Here is a 10632-nt window from a genome sequence, read left to right on the forward strand (position 1 = left end):
AGTTGCTAATTAGGGCCCGAGCAACGAGTTGCGTGGGCCCAACGGGGCCATGCAACGAGTTGCAAGGACCCTCTTGTTTTCGGTCTGTTTATTATTATTATTATTATTATTATTATTATTATTATTTTTTTTTCTTCTTTTTCCGCCTCTTAGATCGGCTTTTTGAGGGCCTTAACATGCGTGAAAACTTACCAAAATTTGCAGACGCGTCAGGCACGGCGAAAAATTTAATAATTTAGGGGTCTTGAGCATGGGCGTGGTAAAATGCCCTCGGTAGCGCCACCTACATTTTTAAACGGAACAGCCCCTCAAGCCCGTTGCGCCTAAAAATCTGAAAATCTGCACACATATGTAACATCCCATGACGCACCAAAAAGTCTCTTGGAGCCATATTCTAAACCCAACAGAAAGTATTTTTATTTTGACCGGAAGGTGAAAAAATTGTGTGTTTTTGGCCATTTCCAGGGGTCGCTTGAACGCGAACTAGTCCTAGACGCATTATCCGATTGACTTCAAAACTTAATAGTATGTTCTTAAGACATGGACGATGTTAAATTGCGGCAGATTTTGAGTTTTTGTTGAAGGGCGTGGAAGTTATGGCCCCTCAAAGTTCGATTACTCGCCACGAAACAGGAAGTTGCTTTATTTTTGCTATATTTCGGCCATACTTTGTCCAAACTGCATCAAACTTTACAGGATTGTTAATGGTACCTATCTGCACACATCCATATGTCAATATTCATACAATTGTTGTAGCGCCACCTATTTATAGCAGGAAATGACATATTTTATAGTGTGATGTCCAGTTTCTAGACGGGTGACCAGATTCACTTCAAATGTTGTCAGCCCCTCCTTGACAATTTTTGGAAGAAGTCCTCCGAAAATTGTGAGTTTTGGTCGAAGCGTGTGCCGGTTCTGGCCCGTCAAAGTTCGGAAACCCAACTTCCTGTTTGAAACCTCAGATTTTGGGGTAACTTCCTGTTGCGACTCTCTACTTTATCCTACAGATGGAGCCATTGTATTACTCTTTGATGGGTTTTTGGAAGGGGGTCTCTGTGTGTGTGTGTCTGTGTGTGTGTGTTTGAGGGGGGAGGGGAAGAGGAGTTGATTGAGTCTGTGAGAAGCTAACACAGGGAGGTTACAGTCAAGAGAGCCATGAGCTGTCACAGATGATGAGTTCTGAAAAATATTATCACAGAAAATAATTAGCATAAAAGCTTTTATTTTAAATTTGTTGCAACAAATTCAGGTTTCTTACAGCATTTTCCTTATTGAAAACTAAATTCTACCTGAAATGTATCAATAAAAATCTTCTTTTGCAGTTAATGTCACCAGTTTATAGTTTAGTTTTAATAGCATTCCCTGTCACTGATGTGCCTTTAATTATCGGTTCTATCAGGGATCATTTATGTGTTTATCTTACGGGGGTGAGCCACCTCACAGGTTGGTTATATTACCTGTTGACCTCAGCTCAGTGAGCTAAGACAATGTTTAATGCAGTGTTTTTTCTGATATGAAAATGGATATTATTCAGCACATCTAACCTCAGCAGGCCCCTCTTCAGAAACTCATATCTGCAGATGTCAAAGCTGGCTCAAAAAATTAAACTGGCTTCAAATTAATTTTAAGGAATTGTAGGTTATTTTGAATTCATGTAATCTTTCTCCATCACCCTTTCTGTTTCTTTCCATCTCTCTACTCATCTTCTCCCATATGTCTCCCCTTGACCAAAGCTGAGCGTGGATTGATGCTGTCTTTACAGTTTGGTTTTGATCAGTTAGGAAATTTCACACGGGGTCAGCTGATTTTTTCGTGTTACTCAGTGTACGGCGACAGGAAAAGTGCACTAGGTCCACGGGCGTCGAGGTGAACCAGCTGAATATAAGCCACTCAAGTTGACGACAAGTGCATTGAAAAGTAAAAGCTGCTGGCCTTTACCTTTTCTTTGTCAAAGCGCCTGTTCGGCAAGTAGTTAGTAAAGTAATATTTTCAGCCTTGTCCACAGTCTCATAACATGTTTAACAGGAAGCACAGCACGCTGGTTAAGCTCATGGCAAACTGTTACTAACAGCTAAAATGAAAGCTTGTCTGTATGTAGTCTAACTGGTTAGTTTGTCACTAATCTCCAAATTTTGCAAATTGCTATAAACTTCACTCTCTTAAACCAGTAACAGTCTGAGCTGGACTGATAGGGGTCTGTATGGATAAAGATAAAATCCTAATGATACCCATCCCTTACAGCTGGTTAGTGGCTTCGCCCTGACTTTAGGCAGATGAGATATTCACTGTTCAAATAACTTCATTATAAGCCTTGTTTAAGCATAAATGATTTATATATGCACCCAATAACAGAACTTAAAAAAATGCTTTTGCTCAAAGCTCAAAGCTTTTAAACTCAAGTTAAAACTGAGTTTTATCTCCTTTTGGGAGGGGGTATCTCTCTCTGTGTTTGTGTGTGTGTGTGTGTGTGTGTGTTTGTGTTTGTGTTTGAGGGGGGAGGGGAAGAGGAGTTGATTGAGTCTGTGAGAAGCTGCCACAGGGAGGTTACAGTCAAGAGAGCCAAGAGCTGTCACAGATGATGAGCTCTGAAAAATATTATCACAGAAAATAATTAGCGTAAAAGCTTTTATTTAAAATTTTTACATCTCGGAAGTGTGAACTGTTACGCCAGCGTGTGCCCTGCGACCTGCGTTGACCCCCGCGGTTGCCGGGTCCCGCGGTCGCCGCTCCCCCGACGGGCGCCGGGTGCGAGGGCCCGTTCAACGCTGCTCGCAGCTTTAATTATTATTATTATTTTTTTTTTTTCTTCTTTTTCCGCCTCTTTGATCGCCTTTTTGAGGGCCTTAACATGCGTCAAAACTCCTGAAAATTTGCAGACGCGTCAGGCACGGCGAAAAATTTAATAATTTAGGGGTCTTGAGCATGGGTGTGGCAAAATGGCCTCGGTAGCGCCACCTACATTTTTAAACGGAACAGCCCCTCAAGCCCGTTGCGCCTAAAAATCTGAAAATCTGCACACATATGTAACATCCCATGACGCACCAAAAAGTCTCTTGGAGCCATATTCTAAACCCAACAGAAAGTATTTTTATTTTGACCGGAAGGTGAAAAAATTGTGTGTTTTTGGCCATTTCCAGGGGTCGCTTGAACGCGAACTCCTAGACGCATTATCCGATTGACTTCAAAATTTGATAATTTGTTCTTAAGACATAGACGAAGTTAAATTGCAAAAGTTTCGGACTTTTCATTGAAGGGCGTGGAAGTTATGGCCCCTGAAAGTTCGATCACTCTCGCCACAAAACAGGAAGTTGCTTTAAATTTGCTATATTTCGGCCATACTTTGTCCAAACTGCATCAAACTTTACAGGATTGTTAATGGTACCTATCTGCACACATCCATATGTCAATATTCATACAATTGTTGTAGCACCACCTATTTATAGCAGGAAATGACATATTTTATAGTGTGATGTCCAGTTTCTAGACGGGTGACCAGATTCACTTCAAATGTTGTCAGGACAGACTTAAGGATTTTTGGAAGACTGGCTCCGAAAATTGTGAGTTTGGTCGAAAGCGTGTGCCGGTTCTGGCCCGTCAAAGTTCGGAAACCCAACTTCCTGTTTGAAACCTCAGATTTTGGGGTAACTTCCTGTTGCGACTCTCTACTTTATCCTACAGATGGAGCCATTGTATTACTCTTTGATGGGTTTTTGGAAGGGGGTCTCTGTGTGTGTGTGTGTCTGTGTGTGTCTGAGGGGGAGGGGAAGAGGAGTTGATTGTGTCTGTGAGAAGCTGCCACAGAGAGGTTACAGTCAGGAGAGCCAAGAGCTGTCACAGATGATGAGCTCTGAAAAAATATTATCACAGAAAATAATTAGCATAAAAGCTTTTATTTTAAATTTTTACATCTGGGAAGTGTGAACTGTTACGCCAGCGTGTGCCCTGCGACCTGCGTTGACCCCGCGGTTGCCGGGGTCCCGCGGTCGCCACTCCCGACGGCGCCGGGTGCGAGGGCCCGTTCAACGCTGCTCGCAGCTTTAATTATTATTATTATTATTATTATTATTATTCTTCTTTTTTTTCCTTAGGCTTTTTGAGGGCCTTAACATGCGTGAAAACTTACCAAAATTTGCAGACGCGTCAGGCACGGCGAAAAATTTAATAATTTAGGGGTCTTGAGCATGGGCGTGGTAAAATGCCCTCGGTAGCGCCACCTACATTTTTAAACGGAACAGCCCCTCAAGCCCGTTGCGCCTAAAAATCTGAAAATCTGCACACATATGTAACATCCCATGACGCACCAAAAGTCTCTTGGAGCCATATTCTAAACCCAACAGAAAGTATTTTTATTTTGACCGGAAGGTGAAAAAATTGTGTGTTTTTGGCCATTTCCAGGGGTCGCTTGAACGCGAACTAGTCCTAGACGCATTATCCCATTGACTTCAAAACTTAATAGTATGTTTTAAGACATAGACGATGTTAAATTGCGGCAGATTTTGAGTTTTTGTTGAAGGGCGTGGAAGTTATGGCCCCTCAAAGTTCGATTACTCTCGCCACGAAACAGGAAGTTGCTTTATTTTTGCTATATTTCGGCCATACTTTGTCCAAACTGCATCAAACTTTACAGGATTGTTAATGGTACCTATCTGCACACATCCATATGTCAATATTCATACAATTGTTGTAGCGCCACCTATTTATAGCAGGAAATGACATATTTTATAGTGTGATGTCCAGTTTCTAGACGGGTGACCAGATTCACTTCAAATGTTGTCAGCCCCTCCTTGACAATTTTTGGAAGACTGGCTCCGAAAATTGTGAGTTTGGGTCGAAGCGTGTGCCGGTTCTGGCCCGTCAAAGTTCGGAAACCCAACTTCCTGTTTGAAACCTCAGATTTTGGGGTAACTTCCTGTTGCGACTCTCTACTTTATCCTACAGATGGAGCCATTGTATTACTCTTTGATGGGTTTTTGGAAGGGGTCTCTGTGTGTGTGTGTCTGTGTGTGTGTGTTTGAGGGGGGAGGGGAAGAGGAGTTGATTGAGTCTGTGAGAAGCTGCCACAGGGAGGTTACAGTCAAGAGAGCCATGAGCTGTCACAGATGATGAGCTCTGAAAAATATTATCACAGAAAATAATTAGCATAAAAGCTTTTATTTTAAATTTGTTGCAACAAATTCAGGTTTCTTACAGCATTTTCCTTATTGAAAACTAAATTCTACCTGAAATGTATCAATAAAAATCTTCTTTTGCAGTTAATGTCACCAGTTTATAGTTTAGTTTTAATAGCATTCCCTGTCACTGATGTGCCTTTAATTATCGGTTCTATCAGGGATCATTTATGTGTTTATCTTACGGGGTGAGCCACCTCACAGGTTGGTTATATTACCTGTTGACCTCAGCTCAGTGAGCTAAGACAATGTTTAATGCAGTGTTTTTTTCTGATATGAAAATGGATATTATTCAGCACATCTAACCTCAGCAGGCCCCTCTTCAGAAACTCATATCTGCAGATGTCAAAGCTGGCTCAAAAAATTAAACTGGCTTCAAATTAATTTGAAGGAATTGTAGGTTATTTTGAATTCATGTAATCTTACCATATGTCTCCCCTTGACCAAAGTCTTTACAGTTTGGTTTTGATCAGTTAGGAAATTTCACGGGGTCGGCTGATTTTTTCATGTTACACAGTGTACGGCGACAGGAAAAGTGCACTCTACATCCACCGGCGTCGAGGTGAACCAGCTGAATATAAAGCCACTCAAGTTGACGACAAGTGCATTGAAAAGTAAAAGCTGCTGGCCTTTACCTTTTCTTTGTAAAGCGCCTGTTCGCCAGTAGTTAGTAAAGTAATATTTTCAGCGTTGTCCACAGTCTCATGACATGTTTAACAGAAGCACAGCACGCTGGTTAAGCTCATGGCAAACTGTTACTAACAGCTAAAATGAAAGCTTGTCTGTATGTAGTCTAACTGGTTAGTTTGTCACTAATCTCCAAATTTTGCAAATTGCTATAAACTTCACTCTCTTAAACCAGTAACAGTCTGAGCTGGACTGATAGGGGTCTGTATGGATAAAGATAAAATCCTAATGATACCCATCCCTACAGCTGGTTAGTGCTTCGCCCTGACTTTAGGCAGATGAGATATTCACTGTTCAAATAACTTCATTATAAGCCTTGTTTAAGCATAAATGATTTATATATGCACCCAATAACAGAACTTAAAAAAATGCTTTTGCTCAAAGCTCAAAGCTTGTAAACTCAAGTTAAAACTGAGTTTTATCTCCTTTTGGGAGGGGTATCTGTGTGTGTGTGTGTGTGTTGTGTTTGAGGGGGGAGGGGAAGAGGAGTTGATTGAGTCTGTGAGAAGCTGCCACGAGGTTACAGTCAGGAGAGCCAAGAGCTGTCACAGATGATGAGCTCTGAAAAATATTATCACAGAAAATAATTAGCGTAAAAGCTTTTTTTTAAATTTTTTACAACTGTTTCCCTGTTGACCCGAGCGGTCGCCGCTCCCCCGACGGGCGCCGGTGCGAGGGCCCGTTCAACGCTGCTCGCAGCTTTAATTATTATTATTATTATTTTTTTCTTTTTTCCGCCTCTTTGATCGCCTTTTGAGGGCCTTAACATGCGTGAAAACTCCAAAAAATTTGCAGACGCGTCAGGCACGGCGAAAAATTTAATAATTTAGGGGTCTTGAGCATGGGCGTGGTAAAATGCCCTCGGTAGCGCCACCTACATTTTTAAACGGAACAGCCCCTCAAGCCCGTTGCGCCTAAAAATCTGAAAATCTGCACACATATGTAACATCCCATGACGCACCAAAAAGTCTCTTGGAGCCATATTCTAAACCCAACAGAAAGTATTTTTATTTTGACCGGAAGGTGAAAAAATTGTGTGTTTTTGGCCATTTCCAGGGGTCGCTTGAACGCGAACTAGTCCTAGACGCATTATCCGATTGACTTCAAAATTTGATAATTTGTTCTTAAGACATAGACGAAGTTAAATTGCAAAAGTTTCGGACTTTTCATTGAAGGGCGTGGAAGTTATGGCCCCTGAAAGTTCGATCACTCGCCACAAAACAGGAAGTTGCTTTAAATTTGCTATATTTCGGCCATACTTTGTCCAAACTGCATCAAACTTTACAGGATTGTTAATGGTACCTATCTGCACACATCCATATGTCAATATTCATACAATTGTTGTAGCACCACCTATTTATAGCAGGAAATGACATATTTTATGGTGTGATGTCCAGTTTCTAGACGGGTGACCAGATTCACTTCAAATGTTGTCAGGACAGACTTAAGGATTTTTGGAAGACTGGCTCCGAAAATTGTGAGTTTTGGTCGAAGCGTGTGCCTGTTCTGGCCTGTCAAAGTTCGGAAACCCAATTTGTCTCAGAAAGGTCAGATTTTGGGGTAACTTCCTGGTGCAACTCTCTACTTTATCCTATAGATGGAGCCATTGTATTACTCTTTGATGGATTTTTGGAAGGGGTCTCTGTGTGTGTGTGTGTGTGTGTGTGTGTGTGTGTGTGTGTGTTTGTGTTTGTGTTTGAGGGGAGGGGAAGAGGAGTTGATTGAGTCTGTGAGAAGCTGCCACAGAGGTTACAGTCAGGAGAGCCAAGAGCTGTCACAGATGATGAGCTCTGAAAAATATTATGACAGAAAATAATTAGCATAAAAGCTTTTATTTAAAACTTTTACATCTCGGAAGTGTGAACTGTTATGCCAGCGTGTGCCCTGCGACCTGCGTTGACCCCGCGGTTGCCGGGGCCCGCGTTGCCACTCCCCGACGGGCGCCGGGTGCGAGGGCCCGTTCAACGCTGCTCGCAGCTTTAATTAGGGCCCGAGCAACGAGTTGCGTGGGCCAACGGGGCCATGCAACGAGTTGCAAGGACCATTATTATTATTATTAGGGCCCGAGCAACGAGTTGCGTGTGCAACGAGTTGCAAGGACCCTCTTGTTTTCGGTCTGTTTATTATTATTATTATTATTATTAGGGCCGAGCAACGAGTTGCAACGGGGCCATGCAACGAGTTGCAAGGACCCTCTTGTTTTCGTTCGGTTTATTATTATTATTATTATTATTATTTTTTTTCTTCTTTTCCGCCTCTTTGATTGCCTTTTTGAAGGCTTAACATGCGTCAAAACTCCTGAAAATTTGCAGACGCGTCAGGCACGGCGAAAAATTTAAGAATTTAGGGGTCTTGAGCATGGGTGTGGCAAAATGGCCTCGGTAGCGCCACCTACATTTTTAACGGAACAGCCCTCAAGCCCGTTGCGCCTAAAAATCTGAAAATCTGCACACATATGTAACATCCCATGACGCACCAAAAAAGTCTCTTGGAGCCATATTCTAAACCCAACAGAAAGTATTTTTATTTTGACCGGAAGGTGAAAAAATTGTGTGCTTTTGGCCATTTCCAGGGGTCGCTTGAACGCGAACTAGTCCTAGACGCATTATCCGATTGACTTCAAAATTTGATAATTTGTTCTTAAGACATAGACGAAGTTAAATTGCAAAAGTTTCTGACTTTTCATTGAAGGGCGTGGAAGTTATGGCCCCTCAAAGTTCGATCACTCGCCACAAAACAGGAAGTTGCTTTATATTTGCTATATTTCGGCCATACTTTGTCCAAACTGCATCAAACTTTACAGGATTGTTAATGGTACCTATCTGCACACATCCATATGTCAATATTCATACAATTGTTGTAGCACCACCTATTTATAGCAGGAAATGACATATTTTATAGTGTGATGTCCAGTTTCTAGACGGGTGACCAGATTGACTTCAAATGTTGTCAGCCCCTCCTTGACAATTTTTGGAAGAAGTCCTCCGAAAATTGTGAGTTTTGGTCGAAGCGTGTGCCGGTTGGCCCGTCAAAGTTCGGAAACCCCAACTTCCTGTTTGAAACCTCAGATTTTGGGGTAACTTCCTGTTGCGACTCTCGACTTTATCCTATAGATGGAGCCATTGTATTACTCTTTGATGGGTTTTTGGAAGGGGGTCTCTGTGTGTGTGTGTGTGTGTGTGTGTGTGTGTGTGTGTGTGTGTGTCTGAGGGGGGAGGGGAAGAGGAGTTGATTGAGTCTGTGAGAAGCTGCCACAGGGAGGTTACAGTCAAGAGAGCCAAGAGCTGTCACAGATGATGAGCTCTGAAAAATATTATCACAGAAAATAATTAGCATAAAAGCTTTTATTTTAAATTTGTTGCAACAAATTCAGGTTTCTTACACTGTTTCCTTATTGAAAACTAAATTCTACCTGAAATGTATCAATAAAAATCTTCTTTTGCAGTTAATGTCACCAGTTTATAGTTTAGTTTTAAATAGCATTCCCTGTCACTGATGTGCCTTTAATTATCGGTTCTATCAGGGATCATTTATGTGTTTATCTTACGGGGGTGAGCCACCTCACAGGTTGGTTATATTACCTGTTGACCTCAGCTCAGTGAGCTAAGACAATGTTTAATGCAGTGTTTTTTCTGATATGAAAATGGATATTATTCAGCACATCTAACCTCAGCAGGCCCCTCTTCAGAAACTCATATCTGCAGATGTCAAAGCTGGCTCAAAAAATTAAACTGGCTTCAAATTAATTTGAAGGAATTGTAGGTTATTTTGAATTCATGTAATCTTACCATATGTCTCCCCTTGACCAAAGCTGAGCGTGGATTGATGCTGTCTTTACAGTTTGGTTTTGATCAGTTAGGAAATTTCACAAGGGGTCAGCTGATTTTTTCGTGTTACTCAGTGTACGGCAACAGGAAAAGTGCATGTCTACATCCACCGGCGTCGAGGTGAACCAGCTGAATATAAGCCACTCAAGTTGACGACAAGTGCATTGAAAAGTAAAAGCTGCTGGCCTTTACCTTTTCTTTGTCAAAGCGCCTGTTCAGCCAGTAGTTAGTAAAGTAATATTTTCAGCGTTGTCCACAGTCTCATGACATGTTTAACAGGAAGCACAGCACGCTGGTTAAGCTCATGGCAAACTGTTACTAACAGCTAAAATGAAAGCTTGTCTGTATGTAGTCTAACTGGTTAGTTTGTCACTAATCTCCAAATTTTGCAAATTGCTATAAACTTCACTCTCTTAAACCAGTAACAGTCTGAGCTGGACTGATAGGGGTCTGTATGGATAAAGATAAAATCCGAATGATACCCATCCCTACAGCTGGTTAGTGGCTTCGCCCTGACTTTAGGCAGCTGAGATATTCACTGTTCAAATAACTTCATTATAAGCCTTGTTTAAGCATAAATGATTTATATATGCACCCAATAACAGAACTTAAAAAAAATGCTTTTGCTCAAAGCTCAAAGCTTTTAAACTCAAGTTAAAACTGAGTTTTATCTCCTTTTGGGAGGGGGTATCTCTCTCTGTGTTTGTGTGTGTGTGTGTGTGTGTGTGTGTGTGTTTGTGTTTGTGTTTGAGGGGGGAGGGGAAGAGGAGTTGATTGAGTCTGTGAGAAGCTGCCACAGAGAGGTTACAGTCAGGAGAGCCAAGAGCTGTCACAGATGATGAGCTCTGAAAAATATTATCACAGAAAATAATTAGCGTAAAAGCTTTTATTTTAAATTTTTACATCTCGGAAGTGTGAACTGTTACGCCAGCGTGTGCCCTGCGACCTGC

The 10632-nt window shown here is 41.6% G+C and overlaps 1 long non-coding RNA gene across 1 annotated transcript; it reads right to left on the reverse strand.

Annotated features, from left to right (window-relative positions):
* Positions 1-419: 419 nt before the first annotated feature.
* Positions 420-10616, reverse strand: LOC127140498 (uncharacterized). The gene is made up of 3 exons (XR_007810983.1): positions 9644-10616; positions 8919-9158; positions 420-957 (listed from the first exon to the last, which is right to left on the reverse strand). It is a non-coding gene; the product is annotated as an uncharacterized LOC127140498 (long non-coding RNA).
* Positions 10617-10632: the final 16 nt, after the last annotated feature.

The sequence above is a fragment of the Lates calcarifer genome, unplaced genomic scaffold (assembly GCF_001640805.2).
Source record: "Lates calcarifer isolate ASB-BC8 unplaced genomic scaffold, TLL_Latcal_v3 _unitig_4506_quiver_2963, whole genome shotgun sequence".
Taxonomy (NCBI): Eukaryota; Metazoa; Chordata; class Actinopteri; family Centropomidae; genus Lates; species Lates calcarifer.